The sequence below is a fragment of the Perognathus longimembris genome, chromosome 6, assembly GCF_023159225.1.
Source record: "Perognathus longimembris pacificus isolate PPM17 chromosome 6, ASM2315922v1, whole genome shotgun sequence".
In the NCBI taxonomy this organism is placed as follows: domain Eukaryota; kingdom Metazoa; phylum Chordata; class Mammalia; order Rodentia; family Heteromyidae; genus Perognathus; species Perognathus longimembris.
In genome coordinates, this window is record NC_063166.1 from 40,265,709 (window position 1) to 40,282,862 (window position 17,154).

The 17,154-nt window shown below is 40.8% G+C and overlaps 1 pseudogene; it reads left to right on the forward strand.

Annotated features, from left to right (window-relative positions):
• The first annotated feature begins 325 nt into the window (after nt 1-325).
• On the forward strand, nt 326-2,507 carry LOC125353119 (annotated as a pseudogene).
• Nucleotides 2,508-17,154: the final 14,647 nt, after the last annotated feature.

Sequence of the window (17,154 nt, forward strand, 5' to 3'; positions counted from 1 at the left end):
GTGGCAGAGTGTTTGTTTGCATAGCATGTACAAGATCCTGGGTTTGATCTCAACTAGGATTGAAACTGAAGAACTCTTGGCAGACATCTGGAGACAAATATTAGCGATCACAATTGGAGCCATGACATTGTCATTTAATGGGTAGATTCTAGAGTTGCTCCTAAACATCCTATACTCTAGTGAAAGAATTTCTTCAACTAAGGATTTTTGGCAAAATAAGGTCAATACTACAAAAATTGGGACTTCTGATACAAATGTTTAATATATGTAACACATACTAGTTTTAAAACATGTGTAGTAACTCAAATAAGAATAAATTAGAGAGAACAAGGAAGAAGGAGAGAAAATGGCATCCACGGATTATAGTACCTACAGCCAAGCAGCAGCCCAGCAGGGCTACAGTGCTTACACCACCCAGCCAACTCAAGGATATGCACAGACCACCCAGGCATATGGGCAACAAAGCTATGGAACCTATGGACAGCCTACTGATGTCAGCTATAGCCAGGCTCAGACTACTGCCACTTATGGGCAGACAGCATATGCAACTTCTTATGGACAGCCTCCCGCTGGTTATACTACTCCAACTGCCCCTCAGGCATACAGCCAGCCTGTCCAGGGGTATGACACTGGTGCTTATGATACCACCACTGCTACAGTCACCACCACCCAGGCCTCCTATGCAGCTCAGTCTGTGTATGGCACTCAGCCTGCTTACCCAACCTATGGGCAGCAGCCAGCTACTGCTGCACCTGCAAGACCTCAAGATGGTAACAAGCCTGCTGAGACTAGTCAACCTCAATCTAGCACAGGGGGTTATAATCAGCCCAGCCTAGGCTATGGACAAAGTAACTACAGTTATCTCCAGGTTCCTGGGAGCTACCCCATGCAACCAGTCACCACACCACCATCCTATCTTCCTACCAGTTATTCCTCTACACAACCAACCAGTTATGATCAGAGCAGTTACTCTCCGCAGAACACCTATGGGCAGCTGAGCAGCTATGGGCAGCAGAGTAGCTATGGTCAACAAAGCAGCTATGGGTAGCAGCCTCCCACTAGTTACCCCCCACAGACTGGATCTTACAGCCAGGCTCCAAGTCAATATAGCCAACAGAACAGCAGCTATGGGCAGCAGAGTTCATTCTGACAGGACCACCCCAGTAGCATGGGTGTTTATGGGCAGGAGTCTGGAAGAGGGGGATTTGATCATAGAGGCATGAGCAGAGGTGGGGAGGGGGGAGGATGCAGTGGAATGGGCGCTGGAGAGCGAGTGTCTTCAATAAGCCTGATGGACCCATGGATGAAGGACCAGATCTTGATCTAGGCCCTCCCATAGATCCTGATGAAGACTCTGACAACAGTGCAATTTATGTGCAAGGATTAAATGACAATGTGACTCTTGATGATCTAGCAGACTTCTTTAAACAGTGTGGGATTGTTAAGGTGAACAAAAGAAATGGACAACCCATGATCCACATCTACCTGGACAAAGAAACAAGAAAGTCCTGGGGCTGGGAATATGGCCTAGTGGCAAGAGTGCTCGCCTCGTATACATGAAGCCCTGGGTTCGATTCCCCAGCACCACATATACAGAAAATGGCCAGAAGTGGCGCTGTGGCTCAAGTGGCAGAGTGCTAGTCTTGAGCAAAAGGAAGCCAGGGACAGTGCTCAGCCCATGAGTCCAAGGCCCAAGACTGGCAAAAAAAAGAAAGAAACAAGAAAGTCCAAAGGCGATGCCACAGTGTCCTATGAAGACCCCCCGACTGCCAAGGCCGCTGTGGAGTGGTTTGGTAGGAAAGATTTCCAAGGGAGCAAACTTAAAGTGTCTCTTGCTCGGAAGAAGCCTCCAGTGAACAGCATGAGGGGTGGCATGCCACCCCACGAGGGCGGAGGGATGCCCTGCCCGAGAAGTCCAGGTGGACCAGGAGGTCCTGGGGGTCCCATGGGTCGCATGGGAGGCCGTGGAGGAGACCGAGGAGGCTTCCCCCAAGAGAACCGCGGGGTTCCCGAGGGGATCCTTCTGGAGGAGGCAATATCCAACACCGAGCTGGAGACTGGCAGTGTCCCAACCCGGGCTGCGGAAACTAAAATTTCACCTGGAGAACAGAGTGCAACCAGAGCAAGGCCCCGAAACCCGAAGGTTTCCTCCCGCCACCATTCCCTCCTCGGGTGGTGACTGTGACAGAGGTGGCCCCAGCAGCATGCAGAGGGGTAGAGGTGGCCTCATGGACAGCGGTGGTCCCGGTGGAATGTTCAGAGGCAGCCGTGGTGGAGACAGAGGTGGCTTCCGTGGTGGCCGTGGCATGGACCACGGTGGCTTCGGCGGAGGAAGACTAGGGGGACCGGGGCCCCCCGGGGCCTTTGATGGAACAAATGGGAGGAAGAAGAAGCGGACGTGGAGGACCTGGAAAAATGGATAAAGGGAAGCACCGCCAGGAGCGCAGAGACTGGCCCTACTAGACCACAGCCCACAGAGCCACATTGACTACTAGATTTATTTTTTAAACAGAAAATGTTTAAAATTTATTAATTCCATATTTATAATGTTGGTCACAACATTATGATTATTCCTTGTCTGTACTTTAATATTTTTCACCATTTGTGTAGAAACATTAAAACAAGTTAAATGGTAGTGTGCTGAGGTTTGTTTTTCTTTCCCCTTTTAAAGATGGTTGTTTAAAGACGTAACAATGGGAACCCTTGTGAGCATGCTCAGTATCATTGTGGATGAACCAGAGGGCCTCTAACTGTAACAATGTTCGTGGTTGTAATGGTTGTTTTTTTTAAATAAAATTCCAAATGTTTATAAAAAAAAAAGAAGACGAAATTATACCCAGGCCATTTATTTATTTATTTATTTATTTATTTATTTATTTGTTTATTTATTTATTTTTGCTATGTTTTTCGGTGTGCTAATCATGGGTAACAGAACTCTGGAGGCAATTGTCAATTTCAAGTCTATCGCCAATTGCAGATTTCCTATGCAATGCATTTAGTGTGTGTGTGTGTGTGTGTGTGTGTGTGTGTGTGTGTGTGTTCCATGTATGTGTGCCAATACTGGGATATGAACTCAGGGACTCATTGCTTTTGCTTGTCTTTTTCACCAAAGGCTGTCTGTCACTTTACCACTTGATCCACAGCTTTACTTCTGGCATTTTGCTGACCTGTTGGAGATAAAAAGTCTCTCAGATTTGTCTGCCCAGACTGGCTTTGAACCTCAACCAACTGATCTCAGTCTCCTGAGCGGCTAGGATAACAGACCCATGCTTTCAGCACCTGATTTGCCTGACTTATTTAATACTTTAATTACTGCAATTTTTTAAGCCGTGGTGACATGAGAATACATGTAAAATCTGTGCATTCTCTAACATAAATTCTATGCAATGAACTGTAAATAATGGGTAAGATGTCTCACTGTTTATTATTAATTTTTTCCCACTAGTGTGGCTATACCTTTAAGACCTGGGACTGCCTGCTAGCCACTCCCAAACCAGCCCTGCCTCTTGTCTATGAGCACATGTGTCACCATGGCACCGCTGAGCCAGAGGCCCGGCCTCTGCGGGAAGTTCCGTGACATCACCATGATGGACAGCTCATTAGCCAATTGTTAATACCCAGTTAGTCCCTTCTCTTCCTGCCCCCATTACTGTTATATAAACCCCTCCCTTGAATAAAACCCTTTGGAAGCTGGTAGACCATCGGACGGCTCCCCCGAATTCTCCCTGTCCAGTTTCTGCTCTTAAACGTAATGAGGGCTGGGGATGTGGGGGTTTCAGCAGCCCTATCCCAGCTCAGTTTAGCCCGACCAGGACACGCTCTGCCTTCCCACCGGTGGGAGCAGCGTGCAGAGCCAAGTGTCCCTCACAATTAAAGGCTTGACGTCTCCCCAGGGGAGATGTGGAAATTAAGCCCGACACACTAGGAATTAGTAAAATGCTTAATAAGTTTAGAAAAAGGGAAATATTTAAGACCTATAGCATCAGCATTGCCTTTGGTTTCTAAAATTATGCTAATATTCCTCAGAGTGCTTATGTTGTTCCCAACCACCACGTGATTTAAGAAAACTTCTATATATTTATAGGCCTTACACCAATTATGGGAAATTCCGACTTTCTGATGTACAAATGCAAGGTTCGCTTGAGGAATGAACCAAGGAAATAGTTTGATGTTCAGCTGTGCTATTTGAGGTGTGATTTCCTGAACTGATGAAAACCCACAATCACTTGATTATGTAACAAAATAGGTACGTAACTTGAGACTAAGCTGATAGAAATTTTATAATAATTTGTGAATGCATTGGTCTATTTCACTGAATGCTTTGATTATTGTATAATTCACAGATGTCTTACCTGAATACCAGTCAGTGCAATAACATGAACCTACATGGCACTATCACATATTGGTTGGTGATGAGTTACAAATTGAATAATCTGGACATATCATTTCATTCATGTAAAAATTAGTTCTATCTTTATCTGAATATATCTCATCAAGCTATGTCAGTTTTTTTCTCTTTTTACTTTGTTTATGGTAGGATTGGTGTTGCTTTTGCAATTGGTATTACAGTTGGAGTCTCAAGTGTCCCACAGAGGCTTATATACTATAGACTTGTTTACCAGCTTGGGGCACTACTGGGAGGTGATGGTAATTTCAGGAAGTTAGGTCATTGAGGAGTAGCCCATGAAGAGGATCTTTTGACTCCAGCTTGCTTGCTTGCTTTCTCTCTCTCTCTCTCTCTTTCTCTCTGTGTCTCTCTCTCTTTTTATCCCTCCTTCCCTCCCTCACTCCCTCCTTCTCTCTCCCTCTCTCTCTCTTTCTTTTTTTCTCTCCCCCTCTCATTACTTCCCTCCCTCCCTCTGTCCCCCTATCTCTCCGTCCCAGTTGGTATGAGATGAGCAATGAACAGCTTTTTTCCCTCATGTGCTCTTTAGTGTGCTGTCTCCCTACAGGCCCAAAACAGGAACAGAACTGTAGACTGAAACTATGAGACAAAATAAATCTATTCTCCTTAGATGTTGGTTTTATTTAAGATATTTTATTGTAGTAACAGATACCTGACTAACACAACTAGATATCCCTTCCAAGTAGAACAGTGTATGACTTTTGTACAGCCTACACAGAGTATTCACTTGGAAATAACTGAAGCATACACACACACACACACACACACACACACACACACATCAGTAAAGATGTTATACATTATGCAGCTGTAATCAATAGCTCCTCAAATGTTTAATTTCAGCAATAACACTCTAACAGAGGAAGGCAAGAGTAGTAGTTGTTGGGAACCCAGTCTGATAGAGCATCCACTATGTTTAACATTACAGAACTTGTACAAAGAGAAAGGAAGATTTTGTCCATTCTTTCACCAAGTGATTGACTCATGTGGTCCTTCTTTCATGTAAATGGCCAGATACAGCCATTTGACTCCATCTAACTACAAGAGGATAGGCATGAGAGCTATCACATCCTCAGGAGGCAGGTTCCCATAACAACTTGATGCACTTTATTAATGACCATGGCACAAGAACACTTTTGGCATTAGTATGCAGTACTTACTTTGGCTTTTTACGATCCAGGTTTTAGCTTTTTAACATATCACTAGCAGACTCATATAGGCATAAAAGCCAAGTAAAGGAAGAGAAGGAATGTTTCCATTGATTTCATATAGAATCCCAACCCTAATATTTAGCTATAGCATGATTATACATAATCACTTCAAAATGAGACAATAATGGTCACCTCATGGGTTGTAGTCACAATAATATTGACCAACTTTCATTCAAGTGCCTTGCTTTTCCTTGCTAAAAGCAGGCTAATGAAAGTGATATTTTCACATGTCTTGATTGTGTTTGGGAAGTGAAGGCCTGCATTATATTGTAACTTATTTAGGTAGAAGTCCACTATTGTACTGTGGTGGTGCATCACTGACCTCTATATTCTTCTCTATTAGTGTTGATTGACTTAATTCACTTTAAGTGTTGTTATGAAATCATGGTAAGACTGGGAGGGTAAGAAATTATTTAGTTTTTTCTTTGGAAAAATATTTCTAGTCTTGAGCTGAGCACCAGTGGCTAATGCCTGTAATCCTAGGTATCCGGGAGGCTAAGATCTGAGGATTGTAGTTCAAAGCCAGCCTGGGCAGTAAACTGCTTGAGATTCTTATCTCCAATTAAGCTGCAAAAAGACAGAGGTGAAGTTGTGGTTCAAGTGGCAGAGTGACATTCTTGAAGGATAAAGCTAAGGAACAGTGCTCACACCCTGAGTTCAAGCTCCAGAATCTTCATCATCATCAAACACACACACACACACACACACACACACACACACACACACACACAAACACGAGTTCAAGCCTTTCACACATTACCCTCATAATATATTTTGTGGTACCACTTGTGTCTTTATTCTTCAAGATTACTATGTAATATTTCTAGGAAATTAAAATTGTGATGTGGTGGATCTTATTCACTTTCAGCTGACTCTCAACCTAATTTTATGTACATATTTCTCTGTTTCAGAATTTATTATATAAGTTATATCTTTTAAAATAGACATTATTTATCAGACTTAAACTAAGCCCAATAATGGCAATCAATATGTCAGAGGATTATTTGTAGCAGATGCTATTTATGATCAGACAAGTTTGCATTTATGACAAGGAGAAAGTCATAGCAGCAGTAGAGTAGCACACCATGGCTCATGTCCAGAGCAGAGGAGAGCACTCTGAGTCTGTATTGAACTTTTCTTGCTTTGCAATGAGTATTTTGCTTCTATCACTGATCAATATGTACCTATTCCTATTCCTCTCTCCTGTTCTCATACTTTTCTTAGTACTCAATTATCGGTTAGAAATTGATGTTTTGTTAGTGTTGAGGCTTATCATTTGAAGGGTCGTCATCATGGATTTGGAAATAAAATTATGGTACCTAATTCAAAATTATCTTTTACCCATCACTGTAACTATGCTTTTAGCTCTGTACCCTTCCTTCCTGCAATGCAATCTACTCACCCCCTTCTTTACTCTAGGATTATTATGAAACTTGCTTTGCTTAAAGACATGGCTTACAGGGGTCCTGCATGTTTCTATTTTAGTTCTTGGAACTGTGGCATGAGAGCAAGCCAGAAATAGTCTTGGGAGGACATTTTTCCCTGGGCAAAAAAACAGCAAAGTCATTCTCACTAAGACCAATAAAACAATCAGAATCTAACATGTGTGTAACTCATTACAGACCCAGAAGTGAATACCTCAACATCCCAAAGGACCTTTCAGATAAGAAACATAATACAGCATGATCTTTAAAGTCACCAAAGTTTATGATGGTTTCTTCATGCTGTATCATAGACAAATTTAACTTCTCCAGTTCAAAGTGAACCAAAGGGACAGCACTATTTTTGCCATCTCTTTCATTTGACTCCTAATCCTAGAAGCTCTTCTCCCTAAATAAATATATTCTTTATTTACCTTGGACTCTTCATTTTGACTATTGTATATTAGTTTCCTTTTGTTAATATAGCATTACACTAACCTAATAGTTTAAAGACAGACACACACGATGCAATTCTGAAGTTCAGATATTTTAAAATATCATAGCTTTTGAAATTTGGAGAGGCAGAGCCATGTTCCTTATGGAGACTTTGGAGGCCACCTGAATCTCTTAACGCAGGACCATTTCATCCCCCTTCAAAGCCAGTAGCAAAGCATCCTCAAAGTCTCTTTTTCATGCTCCACCTGTCTCACCTCTATGTCTGCTACTGTATCTCTGTTTCTGCAGTGCCCTTCTCTACTATAAGAATCTTTGTAAATAAGATTTTCCCATTTTTACCTAGCATCCTTCACTTAACTACACCTTCCCAATTCCTTCACAATTTAAAGTAATATGTTCATTAGTTTCTGAAATAAGGCCATAGAGATCTTCTGTGTGTTGGTTTGCGCCTGTGATGAGGCAATACAACATGATGAAGTGATGAAAAGTATATAGAGAGAAAGAGAAAGCAAGATTTGGAGAGGGAGAAACACCGATTCAGAGAGAAACAGAGACAGATTCAGAGAGAGAGAGAGAGAGAGAGAGAGAGAGAGAGAGAGAGAGAGAAGCTGGCATCTCAGGACCTACTTCATGGACTAGCTGTTGTGGATATAACTTCCATCTGTCAGATTCCACCCTACGGGCACCACCACCTCCCTTTAGAATCCCAGGCTGTGCCTTTCTAGGTAGTTTTCCTTCATTTGTTACTTTAGTGCTGGCACTGAGGCTTGAACTTTGGCCCTCATGCTCTTGCTTGGTGTTTTCAGTCAAGGCTAGAGCTACACTTAAACTTTTGCATTTTGTTTTCATTTTCTATCAGTTGTGGTCTTGAATTCAGGATCTGAGCATGACACAGTACTTTTTTTTTTCTCTCTCAAGTCTAACACTCTACTATTTTGAGCCACAGCTCCACTTTTGGTTTTCAGGTGATTAATTGGAGATAAGAATCTCAAAGGCTTTCCTGCTCTGGCTGGCTTTGAACAGTGATCTTCAGATCTCCGGCTCCTAAGCTAGGATTACAGGTGTTAGCCACCAGTGCCTGGCTCATTTCTGTATTTTTGATGGTTAATTGGAAATAAGAGTTTCAATTTTGTCTGCTTAGCTGGCTTCAAACTGTGATCCACAGATCTCAGCTACCTGCTCTGGCTGATTAGTTTTACTTTAATATCAAAATTAATAGTACTCTTTCATGGCTTAAAAATGTGATATATGTATCAAAATGATGATTCTAAAACAAGAATCAACTTTATCAGACATTGATACACAATAGAAAGTAAAATAAGATATTTCCTTAAACATTTGCTTTAAATTTTAAGTTATTCCTGAATTACTCTTAACTCAAAAAGTTTTAAGTGAAACATTTATTAATTATTTATGAATAGAAAAGATATGTGTGTGCGAATGTGTGTGTTTGAGTTAGTGCATGAATGTGTGTATATTGTACTGGGGTTTGAATTCAGGCCCTGGATGCCATTTCTTATCTTTTCCAGCAAAGGCAAGGGCTCTACCACTTGAGCCACAATTTCTCTTCTGATTTTTTGGTCAATTGAAGATATGGAGCTCACAAACTTTCCTCCGTGGCCTGGCTTCCAACAGTAATCCTCAGAGCTCAACCTTCTACATAGTAGAATTACAGATGTGAGCCATCAGTGCTTGGCAAAGACCATTCTTCACAGATGTCTGTCAACAATTAGAAAGAACATCTTTGAGTTAATAGCAAAATAGAAGTGTCTCATGCACCACTACTTTTCTGATGCTTAAAATGATAAAAAAAAAAATCCCTTCAAATCATTGGTTGGTCAATGGATTGGTCAGTTAGAAGCATGGCTTCTAATACTTGAAGTTCTCTCACAGTTCCCTCTTTGGGATGATGCCTAGAGCCTAATTAAGTATTTTCCAGCCCTCTAATCTCATTTGTCTATGTGTTGGCTTAGAGTTCATTTAATTGTCATGCAGCTACTCCACTGGTATTGCTACTATTGGTCTTTAAAATATTCTGGTTTTTGTGTGTATGGAGGCAATACTGGTACTTGAACCCAAGACTTGGGTGTTGTCCCTGAGTATTTTTGCTCAAAGCTAGCTCTCTAGCACTTAAACCACAGTTTCATTTCTGGCTTTTTGGTGCTTAATTGGAGATAAGGATCTCATTGCCCAGGATGGCTTCAAACCCTGACCCTCAGAGCTCATCCTCCTAAGTAGCTAGGATTCCAGGTATGAGCCACTGGCATGGGGCTATATACAACTTCTTTTTCACTCCAATCACAGTCATTTGATTCTCTGGCCTCCAATGACATTGAATGTCATAAGCTGATTATGGATATGAAATTTTCTTTCTATATACTTATCACTATCTTCTGTGACCCTTGTTGTTGCTTCATTAAATTGCATGAAAAGGAAACACAGAGATTAAACTCCCTTAGGCCCATGTCTCGTGGTAGTATTAAACAGTTTCCCAATATTTTGTATTGAAATATGTCAATTCTTTCCATCTTATGTCTGATGGGCTCAATGTGCTGCTTTTTTTGAAGGCCGCTGGATTTTGGCATACCTATTGCTCTTTATGAAGTAAAAATGATTTACTGTCCATCCAGGCCTGTTGCTCTCTTGGTTCTCGGGTGCTGGAATAAAATCAAATGGGGTTATTCAACATAATGTTAGTTGTGTCCCTTGTAACATTCTACTAAGCATCCTGTTTTCCATTTGAAAATTGGTTTTTCACAGTGACGAACACCATTAAAGTTATTTCAAAAATTCTCTAAAGCACTTTCTCTATGGAACATTTGGTCATTTTAGATTCTAGCTGTTGACAGATGCAAGTTACAAGGAGAAAGTTATCCTGCTGTGATACTGATTTACACTATGATCCTGTGACAGCCAGATACCATAAGCTGACTTTGTATGCAAAGATTTTTTTTAAGATCAAAATGCTAAACTTAAAGATCAACTTAATGCTTTGCACATACATACACACCACACACACACACTCTCTCTCTCTCTCTTTTCATAGTTAATTTTCATCTGACATCTCTTGCCTCTTCTCACTGCTTGGAGTCCATCTGAAATTCGTTCACATCACCTGCATGTGAATTTCTTCTCCCACCAAATCAAGCCAAGTTAGCATCATCAGAAACTTTTCGCAGTTACCATCTGCCACACTAATTTCAGATTCTTAGGCAGATACCTTTAGTCTCTAAGACTCAATTTCTCATTTTTTCAATCAGCAGTTATGATAGAACTTTCTCTGCAGGAATTTTGAAAAGATTTAATGAAAGTCTATAAATAAAAAATGAGGGAGAAAGTAACAAGTTGGATAAGAAATGTACTCACTGCTTTACATATGAAACTGTAACCCCTCTGTACTTCACTTTGACAATAAAGAAAAAAGTATACATTTATAAAAAAAATTAAAAAATAAAAATAAAATCCTTAACCAGTTCTTTACAGATATTAAATGTTCAGGATATTCTGTTACTGTCTGTCTGTCTGCTTGTCTGTGTGTGTGTGTGCGCGCGCGCGCGCGCATATGTATGCGCACGCGCACAAACACACGCGTACTAGTGCTGGGGCTTGAACTAAAGGCCTGGGCCCTGCCTCTTATCTTTTCCTTTTTGCTCAAGGCTGGTTATTTTACCCCTTGAGCCTCATCTCCGTTTCTAGCTTCTTACTTAGACATAGGAATCCTATGGGCTTTCTTGCATGGTCCAGCTTCGAATCACAATCCTCAGATCTCAGCCCCCTGAGTAGCTAGAACTACCAAGTGTGAGCCACCATGACCCATTGCATCTATATATTAATACACACTCGAGGGGTAGAGAAGGATAAATAACTTTGTCTAATGCTTTCATAATCTATATATGATCCATTCAGTTAGTAAATGTTTTGTAATATTTCCCCTTTAAAAGATTTATACGTAATGCAATATAAAAGTGTGTTTTTGTAAGGGTAAAACTATCTTCTGTCTTCCAGAAGAAATTCACTTGGCAGAGCACATACGGGTTTGTTATTGGGAGCTATAATCTTTTTAATGGGGTTTAAATGCAGAGAATGGTTCTCATTGATTGCTGTGACACCAAACCTAGGAAACACCTAACACTTTCCATGTTCTACGAGCAATGAATGTAAGAATTAAGAGGGATCCATTATACTCCTGAGCTCCATAACCAGTAGGAGTGGACAGCTCTCCCTTGATGTGTGTTTCCTCTAAACAGTAGATAAGAAAGTTTTCCCATCATTTCAGCCAAGAATTTTAGAAATGTGCTTTTGTATAGTTGTAGGTGATTGAGCATCTCTTTTGGGTTGTTTTATCATATCCCACATAGATTTGTTTACCTACTGTTGAGTTTTCAAACTTGAGATGCTGAGTAAGATGTTTAGGATCACCTAAACTATCAATCTCAATAGTATTGAACTGTTAATTATAGATTGAACTATCAATCTGTTAGATTAAAATAAAAAGTTCTCACTTTGACTATCCCCATGTAATGATAGTTTTTATGCTGTGGGAAGATCCCTACTACATTATTTTAACACTTCTTTTTAAAGTTTGTCTTAACTTACTTCTGAAAATACTTCACACATAGAATCAAGAGGTTATTTCCATGGTACAGGGTTTTGTTTATAAGTTAATTGCTTTCTCTTTCATCCCTTAAATTTTTTCATGTTCACATATGAAATTAAACAAAACATGATTTTTCCAGAATGGACTGTAGACACAAGTGTGAATTTTGGTATCTTTTTGATCAATTACTTTGAAAGAACAGATTATCCTGGAATATGATATTTGCCAATATCCTGTACTGGAAAGTGATTTTTTTTCCATCTGAACAGTTGTCATATCTTATTTGATGAAAATTAAAGACATTTTGGAAAACATTGTGGGTTGGTTAGTTTCCTAGATTTTTTTTACTAAGTTTACCATATGAATATTTAAATGTGGAAATTATTAGCTTGGAGAAGTGACTATTAACATCCTGATTTTAGTCTATGAAAAGATGTTCTTTAGGAAGTCTTAAAGTTAGGACATATTTAATAATGTCTTACCAAACAATTTATGTACTATCGGAAACACATACATTTATGGTGTCTCTTTATCCCATGCAGTCTAGGTAACTGACAATGATATGGTTTTAGGAAAAATATGGTTAAGCACCCAGGAATCAGCTCCTTATACTTGTTACCCGCTCTTCAAGTTTGTCAGAGAACTAGGGAGATTAAATCTAAAGCTTGAGAGGAAAATACTTTGGGTAAACAGAAATGGACCTCAGAATCTTATTTTGTGAGTGCAGAAATATATGTAGCCAATCTCAGACTCTGTCTCTAAGACTAAACATTAGGATTTGTGTTAGACAAATGTGAGATATCTCTGTTTTAACATTATGAAAGACTTGTATGTATTCTTTCTGCCTTTTAACCTAACCTGTGGAAGTAGGTTAGCAGTAGGCAAGCTTCTTTCCTTCTACAGTCTGACTCCTCCCTCGAGATAAAACTTGTTTTGGTTGAAAATTGAAGTTAGCAGTAGTAATGGCACTTAGAATATGTTGGTGATTAAAAGAGAAGATTGTAAAATGTTTAGGATAAATAGCTTTTATTGTAAGTAAAGCCAGGTGAAATTTTAGAACCCTTCAGTTGTAACTACATTTCAGTCAATGCTTGTTGTCATATTGGGATTAGGTTTACACAGGCTTTCTTTATTATTACTACTATCATTGTTATTATATTATATTTAAGTAGACATACAAAGAAGTTTCAAGAAGTCAATGCATGAATTCAATGCAGCTTTATCAATGTCAGCCTTTCCACCATTTCCCCCCATGTGTACTGGCCTTTTAAAATTAAAGTATAAGCAGAAAAATTGCACACCAATGAATTTCCTCTGTAAAGTCTCAATATTTCAAAATAGTATTTTCTCTCCAGCATGAATAGATCACAGGAACCATGGCTGTACCTCATTTATTGAGGGACACATCCACTGATATGTCTTAAATGTTTTGCCCAGAATGTAAAACTTCTATTAGTTAAATGTACATCTGGTATTCAGCCCTTTTCTTTTTAAGTATATGATTAATTAATTACACTAACACTGTGTTCATTTTTAGGAAACAGGAATCATTTCTTTGAACTAATAATGTGCTAGGGATTATGTTCTAAAAAGTTTATTCACTTTTCTTAACCATTGAGTATAATTTGTAGTTAGTGCTCTCAGTCTTTAGGAAGATTTGTCTGCTGTGGTTGGGTTGCTATCCCACCTCAGCAGCTTGTAATATTGTTAGCTCTCTGCAGTCAGTTTATGGCTGCTTATAGAGTTGACAGGCCCTTGGTGGCCAGAAATTGTAGCAGACTAGAGAGTTTCTTGCTGCGTTTGCATAGCTTAACAACATTATCAGCATAGAATAGATGGATGTTGCAGATCCCATGGAAATAGATTGGAAATAGAACTTGAAGTATTAATGATAATTAACCACAAGGAAAGTAGGCCATACATGAAATCAGGTGGCTTCTGAGATGGCACTAATTTCTCACATACACTTTCTGATTGGTTAATGATAATAGCACAAATAAATTTAAGAGATAGGTACTAGGAAATAGTTCTGAATGGATTACACCTCCTTATCCTTCATCTTGAATAGTTCGCTATCACAGTAACTCTAATCTTGGGCACATAACTTGCTTTAACTAATTACACATTCACAAATGTGACACAAGCAGAAGGACAAACAGAACTAGTGCACTGACAGAATATGCCTTGTAACATTGATACATATGAGAAGGCCTGGGAAAACATGCGAGCCAACTGACAGACACCTCACTTCAGGAAAGTGGATGGTGGTGGTCTTATACTACTCAACCCAGCTGAGCTGCTGCTATTTGAGGTAAAACACATGAAAACATACAGATGAGAACATCAGATGAACTCGTCAACTGAACTCAGCCCACATTGTTTCTCATGTGATAATAAATAGTGACTGTCTGAAGCCAGTAATTTGTATTTATCACCAAAAGTTGATTAGTGACACAATTAGTAAGCCTGAATTTTTGGAAAGTTTGCTTTCTTTGTTTTTCTGATCTTGCATAACAATAAGACACAGAGAGGGTCATGCAGAGCTGACACAGGGATTGCAGTGCCATTTGTGAAGCTTTACATCTAAGGTTCCACATGCTGCCTTGAACAGAATGACTGCTCTGCCTCCAGGCTCCATGTCTGTGCTCAGGGCAGGATGAAGGAAAAATGGTTCCTGTTCTTTTCATTAGGAGAGAACCTCCTGAGACATGCATGCCAGACACCTGCTGTGCTCAGTGGATAAGAAGGTGTCATCTAGCAGATTAGCTGCTTGGTGACTGGAGAAGAAAGAATTCAACTCTCCCAACCTCTTCAGCACATGGGAGAACAGAGGTTTAGGAAGTACTTCTGTGTGAACCAGCCTAGAGCCTCAGATAAACTTCCTTTCTTGTCTCACTGTGTTTATGTCTTAGTATTACTGAAGCACTAGAAAGGAAATCAAAATGGGATTTTATTCATTTCCTGATTTCACATATTAACTCCCAAGCTTTTAATTATTTTCCTGTAATAATGGAAAATTAAATTATAATAAAAATCAAATAAAGGTATGATAGTAATGCTAAGTACCTCTGGCTTAGGTACATTTTCTATTTGCCAGTTTTCTGATACATGATGGTGTGGTATGGTTTTAGATGATCAAACCAGTCTCCTTAATTTTGTTTTTCTAGGTAATTGTAGTTCAAATGTTTTTGATCAACAAATTTCACTCTAGATCCAGAGTTAAGTAACTTTCTACAAAAATAGTTTATAAATGGAAAAGGTATGGAATATCTGTCCTTTTAAAATATTTTGGCCTGGAGACAGAAGAAGATGGCTCAGGAGCAGCGGAGCCCTATCTAAGCTTTCTCCAAGAACCCAGTTTTTCTTCTACAGGGAAACTTCTAACTCTAGAAACATAGCCCAAGCTAGGTATAAGAATACAGAGATTCAATTCAGGAAGGAAAAATAAGAGAGCAGATCCAAAAATCCAGATTTCAGCCGCACGTGGCTGTGCTGCCACTGGCCCACCACTTACCCAGCAGAACCAAATCCACACCCACCTCCAGCACTTAGCAGTGACAAGGAGAGAAATCCAACAGATGGCAGCAGACAGACGCAGTCTGAAAGCAGAGTGGGAAAGCTCAAGAACCAGAGGAAGCGTGAGTACTCCACAAAAGACAGTCTCACTGGAGTCTACACCCACAGAACGCCATTCAGAAATTAGCCCTTCCCCCCATCCACCATAGTGAATCTCCACCTTTGTCCCTGGCATAGACAGCCAGACCAGACCAGAAATAAATCTCACCAGGGGAAAGTAAGGTCAAGGGGGCCATCTTTGAAAAGGCCAAACGTGCTGGAGTAGCAAGGCCCAGCTCTGCCTGTAATAGGGAGGACAGATCTGGCCAGTGACATCATTAGCTGTGGAGGAACTTCAGGTTGGCTCCAGCTCAGATTAGAGCAGAAGCCAACTCCATCTCCACTAAGCCCTCCCCCACCCTATTCAGGGAAGCTCCCCTTTATTATGATAAGTTATGTAGATTGACCTGGGAGCTTCAAGGGAACCTGTGCCCTCCTTATCCACCTGCATCATGTGAGCCCAGCCAAATCCATTCACCAATTCTAACTAGAATGATAGGTTGGTTCAAACAGGTACTAAGAGACAGACTATAACTCTTTTGGCCACCTGCGTGCGGCCTAGCATGCTCTGTAAGTGTTGTATCCTCATTGGTCACCTGCGTGTGGCAAGTTTGACTGTGATGTTTGCCTTATAACCAGGCTGGAAGGCCATACATACATGCGGTTCCAGCTCCCGAGTCTGGGCTGCACACATGTGGGTGGCTCTAGCTCCCGAATCTGGTCCCTGACCCTGCACACATGGTCGGCAGTTTCGGATCTCGAGTCTGGGCTGTGACCAAGGCCGGTTGGTTCACTTTTTGTTCACTTTTTACTTCCCCAATAAATCGGTCTTTTTGGCATCTTGTAGCTGGAGACTGTGTGGTGGACTCTTGGGGGAACCAGGAATCCCCTCCCTTGGGGGGGGGACCCTGTTTCATTGTAGCGAACCCCCACTCTACTTCATACTGGTACATGGGCCGGGAAGAGTCCTTAACCACAATATTTTGTTGGGGAAGATGCCCAGGTGAAGAAAAGGAACCTCCGGAGGTATGAGGTATGTCTAGGGCCACCTGAGCTGCCTGTCTTTAGGTCCGCCGAAGTGGGCCCATTCGTAAAGGGGCTGCCAAGTGGGCCCGTCTGTAAGAGTGCACTGGAAAGTGCACTGGCTGTAAAGGCTGTCTGTGGGGCTGCCGAGTGGGCCCATCTGTAAGAGTTCACTGGAAAGTGCACTGGCAGTAAAGGCCGTCTGTAGGGCTGCCGAGTGGGCCTGTCTGAATCTGAAGATGCACCATCTGTAGGCCTAAGACAGAGAGAAGCTGGACACGGCAGAGCTTTCTAAGGCCGGGGCGGTCAAGGGACGTCTTGACTCCCTTCTGGAGGTCTTCATTGGAACGAACATGTATAAATTTTGTCAAAAAGAACAGGAATTCTGACCTTGTTCCTTGTTCTGCACATGGTCTTGTCTATCTG